This window comes from Mesocricetus auratus, unplaced genomic scaffold (assembly GCF_017639785.1).
Source record: "Mesocricetus auratus isolate SY011 unplaced genomic scaffold, BCM_Maur_2.0 Super-Scaffold_100707, whole genome shotgun sequence".
Lineage (NCBI taxonomy): Eukaryota > Metazoa > Chordata > Mammalia > Rodentia > Cricetidae > Mesocricetus > Mesocricetus auratus.
In genome coordinates, this window is record NW_024429269.1 from 6,597,966 (window position 1) to 6,606,791 (window position 8,826).

Genomic DNA, 8,826 nt, shown 5'->3' on the forward strand with positions numbered 1-8,826 from the left:
ATTTCATCAAGCCTAAGATACACTTTCGAATCTGCATTTAACACCTCTAAATTGAGGTGTATGTTGTAATAACATGCAGCAGTTGAGTTGGTTGCCAGGATGGTGAGTTTTATGGATCAACTTGACCAGGCTACAGTCCCTCACTTTGCAATCAAACATTAAAGTCGACGTTAATGTGAAAATACTTTATTAATGTGATTAAAGTTCACACTCAGTTGGCTTTACATAGGGGCATTTTCTTTTTTGTTGTTACAGAGTGGGGAGATGTTGCTGATGTGACTGGTATAATGCCACTGTCTACGGGGCTTCCATCTTGAGCACAGTAGCCCAGCATAGCAAAGGCTTCTTGGGCCCTCCATGCTAATCTGATGATGCTAAAGGTCACCCTCTCCTCTGAAGAAGAGGACCCTGACATCTGACCTTTCCATAATCTCAGGCTAGAAGGGCAAATGCTATTTCTCTGTGTACTGCATGAATTAGCATCCGCCACCAGAGGTTCAAATTCGTGGTGGATTGGCTCCATTGCAAGACAGCACATCATGATAGGGAGCATGAGGCACAGCAAAGCTGTTCAGCCCGTGACAGGCAAAAATGGGAGAGGGAGGAGGGGTAGGGGGAGATGGAAAGGGGGCTAGAGAGAGGGGAGAGAGGAAAAGAGGAAAGGAGAGAGGGAGGGAAAGGGAGAGAGGGAAAACGGGAAAGACAGATAATGAGGGAAGGGAGAGAAGAAAGGAAGGAGGGGGAGGGAATGAGGAAGGGAGGGAAGGAGGGGGGAGGGAGGGAAGAAACTCCACCACTTTCCCCAGCAAAAAGCCTGGGGTGGCATTATCATTACTGATGATGCCATACATGACTTGACTAGTTTCTTCCTTTTTCCTTTGTTTGTTTACTTATCTATCCTAGGATCTTACTTATCTTCATTGTGCCCTAGGAATGGGAGAAAAGCTATTTAACCCAATTTTATGTATCAGCATAAGGCAATGAGATCCATGTCATATGAAACAAACATAGCTGCTGTTTGTTGTTTCATTTATCAGACATAGAAAATATTCTACAGTATTTCCAGAATTTCAGAAGAATCTGACAAGTAGGAGGAAATGGCTGTCTGGACTGTGCTGGATGAGGACTGCTGGTCACAAGACACTTGCTGATCTCTATTAGGAGATGGGATGGCATGTATACCCCCAAGCTAGGAGATGCTAATGAAGGTGGCTGGATAGACCAAAAGGTACCTGGGGCACAAGAAAGTTGTGCTTACACAACAAACCTATGAGCAGATCGGGGACCCAGCTATGCTGACGGATACACCTCATTCATACATTTTAAAGATGTGTCACCATATGTTAATTACACATAATAATTGATTTAATTATGACATTTTATACATTTATGGTATATTTTGCATTTTGATCATATTAACAGCCCCATCTCCCTTTATTGACTCCTCCATTCTGGCTGACCTTTATATTCCCAATCAACTATACACATTCTAAAACTATCGTTATGTATTTTAGCTTACAACATATCCACAAAGGCTTTGAACTGCCCTTTGAATCCAGGATAGATGCCATTTGATCACATTCCTGGGGACCATGGCTGTGGCATGCACAGGTCTGTGCGGCAGGGGTTTTCCTCTGTTCCACATCGGTGACAGCTTTGTGACTACTGCATTGCTCACTTCACAAGGCAGTTAACTCCTTACCTGCTGAGTAGAGTGACATTTCACCTGGGTTCTCTACAGTCTGTTCTATTAACTAGTCTAAGGAAAGAGGGGGGAAATGTCTTAGGCTTCTTTTGCTGTTACTGGGGTTTTGTTTTTCTTTTGCCTTCTGAGAGTGTGGTTTCCAGAGAGGGGGTTGCAAACAAACCATTGGTACAACTGTGAGGCCAGAGGGGCCAGATTATCCCAGGAACCTGCAAGAGACATCAGTTAATACAAATCATTATGGTGTGATTTGCAACTTCTCAATGCTACTGCAGTGTTTAAAATGACATATGTTAAGTAGAACCACGCTACAAATGTTTGGTTTTGATCTTTGCCCTGGTGCCCTCTTTCTCTGGGCTAGGCTGAGAGTGTGAGCCGCAGCCCACGGGTGACGATGAAGATTCTGGCAGGGGTGTCCTGTCCCTTCACCCTGCACTGCTATGGTGTCCTGGGCCGTTAGCTGCCACCTCTGGTGCGTATGCTGTAAGGACGCACAGAAGGTCCACGGCTGGTAGATTCTTCTAAAACACGTTTTAAAAATCAACTGGTAGGACCTTACCAGTGGGGGCAAACAATCCTTATTACTCACTTCCTTACATAACTGCTCTTTACTTGACCACTTGTCATTTTGAAACCTTCTTGTGGCTTTTCAGTTCAGTCTTACTACTAACTGGGAAGTAACTGAAATATTACCTTGAAAGCCTAGCATTTAGAATCTCCTCACAAACACTCACTATTCAGGTGTCTGTATTCAGTGCTAGACAGCATAGTTTCCTCCTATAAAGTATTTAGAGGTCTCAAAGGTCAACTTACACTTTTAAAGAAATTGAATTGCACAGATAAGCTGAAAGCCCACCAGAGAAGGGGAATATGGTATGGTTCCATGTTGTTTAAAGGAAGACACTCCAGAGAGAATGGTGGCATTCTCAGTGAGTCTGTTAGTCAAATAAAGAAAAGTAGGAAAAGTATTCCAGAGGAAAGAAAGGGTCGTTGTTAGAGTATATAACCCATCATATGCCAAGCAAGGAGGGCAGACAGTGAGGACAGAGAGAAGGCAATGCAAAAGGCTCAGATGCCTTCACCTAGGCACTTGGGCACCAGCTACCATAACTCCATGAAACAGGACGGTCGTGACACTAGACCTGCCCTTAAGATGGAATGAGTCAGCCATACAGCCAAAGAGCAAAGGTAAACCTTGTCAATAATTTGATGCAATGTGTTATTCGGGGTTTGATTTTGAAATTCCACACAGATTAAATCATGAGGGAAGCACAGTTTATGGCACAAATGTGTGAGTGCAGGAAGGGGAAGGGCCTCCTTCAGGGGCCAGCTGACTGCCTTTAAGGACCACACCCCCACACACACTGCTTCCCACCCAATCGGCTGCTCCCAGGAGCCAAGCGGTTGAATCCAAGGCAGCTGTTCTTCGGGATCTTTTCAGAAACACATCTGGAAAACACTGTTCGTCCTCCTTGTCCTGATGAGCATCAAGGTGGGAAATCTGTCCTTAAAGAAATACGTGTGTGGGATCTTTTGATTTGAGTGACTGACAGTTGCCTAATGATTATTATTCAAAGTGTTTTATCACCATGGGATGCTGGAGAAGGAGAGTGGAATCATTGCTTGTTAGAAATTGTGCAGTTAGAAAATTACCATGGATAGAGACTGACCAGAGGAGACAATACGGGCCTGGTAGCGCCAGGTGGTCCAGCTCTGCTTGGTGAGGAAGTACAGGGTGAGGTGTAGAAGAGAGAGAGACAGAATGTCTCATGTCCTGTGGAGAGAGGCAAATCTGAAGAGGTGAAGGCAGTGAGGAATGGGCTGAGGTCGGTGGCCTGCTTGCCACCCAGGGCCGTGGTGATGTCTGGGCCTAGGCTGCCACCAAGGGCCATGCCTGTGTGCCCTGCCACAGTCCTGCTCTGTCTTGATGTCCGTAGGGCATCACCCCTCGCTGACTGAAACTCTAGGTAGAACTGGGCCTGCCCCTCACAGGTGTGTCACAGCACTTGACAGAGAGGGTCCTGCACCTCATCTGGGCAGCATAACAGAGCTGAGCCTGTTGTCAGGTATGAGAGCCAACTGCCCTGAGGGTGTGAGAGTGGGGGAATTAGTTCTTCCCCGTCATCTGCCATGTGGTGGTGTGGGTGAGGGAAATTTGCAGCACTAGGGAGAACAGGCCCAGCACAGAAGAGCTGACCCTGTTGATGGGGGCCTTGGGTGAACCAGCCATGAGAACGCTCCACCCCATCATCTGCCATACAGTGCCCCCTCCCTACCTCTCACTGCCTGTGGTAGCTGGGAGAGCTGGTACTGAGGTCACAAGGGCAAGAGCTGACCCTGCCTCTCACCAGGAGCAGCACTCAGGAGGATGGACCCTGCACCTCCCCTGGGCAGCACAGAGGTGGTATAAATGAGCTGGCCAGTGCGGTGCTGGAGAACTCACCCTGGTGGTGAGGATAGGGTAGAGCGGGTGGGATGAGCAACCCAGCAACCACCCAGGTGCATCCACCCCATCTAGGACCTGCTGGAGAACGTGAAGGGGTCTGACCCACAGACCCAAAGCTGCAGGATCCCCGTGACACAGGGCAACAACAGAATATCCAAGAGGAGTCCTAGTGAAGGTCCAGTGTCCATAGTGTAGCAGAAGCCAGATGCCTCAAACCAAAACAGTGACTTCTTGCAATAGCACGACCAAGTAAAGATGTCTGGACCAAAGGGTCTACTGTGAGACTCGCTGCGTCACACTGCAGCTCCCACGGCAAGAGTTTATCTTTTCTTTCTTTTATTTTAAGTTTTATTTTGTTTTATCTTGGGGAGGGCTGCAAGTGCAGAGGGAGGTTATGAAGGGATGGGGAGATGAGTGGGATAGAGATGCGTGATGTGAAATCCACAAAGAATCAATAAAAGGAAAGAGAGAGAGAGAGAGAGAGAGAGAGAGAAGAGAAGAGAAGAGAAGAGAAGAGAAGAGAAGAGAAGAGAAGAGAAGAGAAGAGAAGAGAAGAGAAGAGAAGAGAAGGAAGCAGTGTGACTCAGACACAGGAGGATCTGACAGGACAGGATCCCTCCGGTTCCCTGACTGAGCATCGTGAAGCAGAGCAGGAACCCAGCCTAAGGACAAGCCACATAATTTGTGGCACCCAACTGAAATGCAGGGTCCCTTGTTCAAAAGAATTAAGGCTTTCAAAAACAATAGAGAATTCTACATGAACAACAGAGATTTAAAGTATTTATTGGTTCCTCTGACTGGGTCATAAAGGGCACTCTCACTCCGTCTTCATCCACAATGTTGACAAAAGGGGCCAAGGAGAGAGGCTTGGACACTAGCTTGGAAGGGAACTCTTGGAGGTCATAGGGGGCAGGGGTGGGGGAAGGGCTAGCTACTGGGAGACCATGGTTTTCCTAGATCGTGGGTGACTTGGTATGTATATATGTGTATGTGTGTATGAATGTGTATGTGAGTATGTATGTAAATGTGTGCATCTGTGTGTGTGTGTGTTTTCTTAAGCAAACAGTTAACTCCACTGCATTACCTAGAATCATGTGGTGATGATCATGAAGGCATAAAAACCGAGACACAAAATCTCTATGTGAATAAAAGTTCAGAGGTAAGAGTGTAATTTGGCTAATGGGAAGGGAGAGTTGAGAAGAACCAGGAACCCAGAGCAACCTCCGATAGCAAGTAGATATGCCACAGGAAAGAGGAATGTCCCAAGGTGAATGAAGTAGTCTGGATCTACATTCTAATGTGCCCTGATGTCAGAGTTTTACAAGGCCCTCCCTCCGAACACAATCTCAGTACCCACCTCTGCCCAAGGTGGCTTTAGCTTTGTAGAACATGTCCAGGGGATGGCAGGGTCCCAGGGACCCTCAGGAGTCTTGATTGCTTCTTTAGTGGAGGGTCTACAGTTTGGAACTCAAAAAAGCACATGGTGGTTAACCAGACAGCCTCATCAGTTGCCAGGAGAGCGAGATTACCTGAGCATGAGATGAGTTGTGAGATTCTTTCCCTCACCTCTGTGCTTGCTGGAGTCTGAATAGGTGTTCTTCCTTTCCTATAAAGGTTTCCTCAAAGTCTGCTTTGAAATCAGTCATTCCCCCTGTGAAGAACCCACTGTGTGCAGCTGCCAGTCATTCCCTCTGTGAAGGATCCACTGTGTGCAGCTGTTAGTCATTCCCTCTGTGAAGGACCCACTGTGTGCAGCTGTTAGTCATTCCCCCTGTGAAGGACCCACTGTGTGCAGCTGTTAGTCATTCCCTCTGTGAAGGACCCACTGTGTGCAGCTGTTAGTCATTCCCCCTGTGAAGGACCCACTGTGTGCAGCTGCCAGTCATTCCCTCTGTGAAGGATCCACTGTGTGCAGCTGTTAGTCATTCCCCCTGTGAAGGACCCACTGTGTGCAGCTGTCAGTCATTCCCTCTGTGAAGGATCCACTGTGTGCAGCTGTTAGTCATTCCCCCTGTGAAGGACCCACTGTGTGCAGCTGTCAGTCATTCCCCCTGTGAAGGCCCCACTGTGTGCAACTGTTTACATGCTGATGTCACTCATCCTTGTATTATAGTCAAGTGCTTACACATCCATCTCCCTCACTTCCTGGAGGGAGAACCAATCTCAGCCATCTGTCACTTCTCTCTGTTGTCATGGAACCTAGTACTTTACCTTAGAGAATCTTGGTAGGTTGGATTCTACTATCTAACCCCTCTTCAGAAAAGGAACAGTCTATCCGGGAGGCAGAAGCAGGCAGATCTCTGTAAGTTCAAGGCCAACCTGGTCAACATAGTGAGTTGAATAGTCAGGACCTACACAGAGATAGCCTGTCTCAAAAAGGGAAGGGGGAGGGGACATCTTGATCAGTTTGTATCCAAATCACATAGAATCACTAACCTTGCAGTAAACTTAGCCCTTAACCTGCCAAGTCATGTAGCCAGGTCTGGTGTGTGTGTCATCAGTCCCATAAGACTACAAGTATGAGGAGTATGGCCCCCACACACCTCATGCTGCTGTAGCCTGTCATGGGAGCTGCTTGTTCCATTTTTCTGACTGTCTTTCCATCCCAACAACCTGTTCTTAATATGAATTATTCCTTTAACTAATAATGTACAAGACCCTCAGAGGCCTATTACCAAATCTAGATTTTTCATGTCTCCCCTCAGAGCAGTGTGAGACAGGAACAGGCAGGGACTTTGTTCCACCCCTCACAAGGGGTCAGTGACAAATTATAACAGGGAAAACAGCCTCAGTTAGGCCCAGCATCTTGTCTAAGCCCACGAGGGGCCATTTTGTCTAACTATCTGTGAGCTAAGAAACAGTCAGGATGGGGCCTGGAGCTTAGAGCACAGATGAAAGTGTGTGCATACTGCACACATATAAGCACACAGAGGTGATGACAGCTCACGTAAATCAGCACTAAAACCAGGCTTCTTTAGTGGATCCAAAGCTGTAACTAGAAAAGTCAACAATAAACAGAAGCTCCAGGTGTTCCACGGAAGAACAGACATGGTGAAGTGTTGTTAGAAGTGACACCTAAAGCCCCTGAAGAATGTATGCAGAAAAGGAAGAATAGGTCACTACCAGCTCCAACACAAGCGTGCACACACACACACACACACACACACACACACACACACACACACCACCACCACCACCACCACCACCACCAATATAATGATGTTAGTATGTGTGTTAGTGTGTAAGTGTCTTTAGTACCAGAAGATGGTGTTTTGTCCTCCTTACTCCCATCATGTGCCTCGGGTCAGACTCTGAAGCTGTAACAAAAGACCCATGACATACCTTATGCCAAGATTGGGCTGGACACAAGCAACCCATCCCAAAATAATTTGGGAGTAGATGAGTGTAGAAATAGTCACACCAAGATTTAAAAAAAAAAAGCCTAGTTCATTCCAGGGGCCGGAGTCTTCATTTCCTGGTTTTGGAGTTCTCTTCTCAAGGCAATTGGCCCTCTCTCTGGCCCTCCCTACTCATCCACCTGACCCCACTGCTTGCTTTCTACCTGAGGCATCTGGGCCAGTATTTCTTCTCTGCTTTTCTACAAGGCAAACGAATATGTTTACCTTTTCTCCCCACACCTCAAAAAGAAAAGAAAAACAAATCCTATTTTGGAAGAGCCGAGCATGATTTTCCAACTGATTTCTTTACACACACTCACTTGATGTGTGTGTGTCTTACAGTTTGTAGACAAAATCATGTAGTCATTAGACTGCATCCTGGAGGCTCTAGCTTGGTGCGAATCGCCTTCATGTTGTCTGTTCATTTTGCTTTTCCTGCAAGCTCTCCGGTGTGCTGACTTAATGTGAACTGAGGAGACTGCTCAGCATTGGGGGTACAGTTTCCTCTCCCAGCCTGCAGAGCCACCATGGATCTCCACTGAGGTTTATGGAAGCCCAGTGTCTGTCCCAGACACCCTGGGAGAATGGTTGGAATGACCCCAGAGGAGCCTCGTGGCAGGTGAAGGAAATCATTGTAACGAATACCTGACATAATCAATTTAGGAAGAACCAAAGTTGATTCGGTGCTCACACATTTGGAGTTTCCAGGACATAACCAAGTCGCCTCCTTGCCTTTGGACCTGGGGAAAGGAGCCAAATCCTGCCAGTGAGTGAAGAACAAAGCCAATTCCTAAATGCCAGAAACCAACGGAGAAAGAAAGGGAGTTGTGGTATCATAATCTTCTTCTAGGACTTAAATCTCATTGTATATCCTACCTTGTGACACTTCTAGTATCTCCTAAGTGGGGACTTGGCCTTCAACAAGGCTTGTTTTGCAACTCATGCAGCAGTAGGTGGGACATAGCCATTGCTAATGTATTTTCAAACCACCACTGCCTATGCTCAGAAACCTTGCAATTAGCACTCAAGCCTCATCTCTACTCCCCAGTAAATAAGCGAGAACTTTGACAATTTAACAGGGGACAAATATTATAGGGTTAGGAAGTCGGCATGGCTCCTTTCAAACCCTGCTTATAAGTCAGAGGCTATCCTAGACTCCAGGAGCTGAGGGAGAACAAAGGTGTTGAAAAGTGTGTTTGATTCAGTGCCGCTTTGGATGTCCAAAAATCTGAGAGCACTAAATGGGAAACCCTGCATCCATCAGCCTGTCTTGTCTT

General features: G+C 46.8%; 1 long non-coding RNA gene across 1 annotated transcript; it reads right to left on the bottom strand.

Annotated features, from left to right (window-relative positions):
- Positions 1–746: 746 nt before the first annotated feature.
- On the bottom strand, positions 747–7,281 carry LOC121137882. The gene is made up of 3 exons (XR_005875154.1): positions 5,509–7,281; positions 3,376–3,479; positions 747–1,914 (listed from the first exon to the last, which is right to left on the bottom strand). It is a non-coding gene; the product is annotated as an uncharacterized LOC121137882 (long non-coding RNA).
- Positions 7,282–8,826: the final 1,545 nt, after the last annotated feature.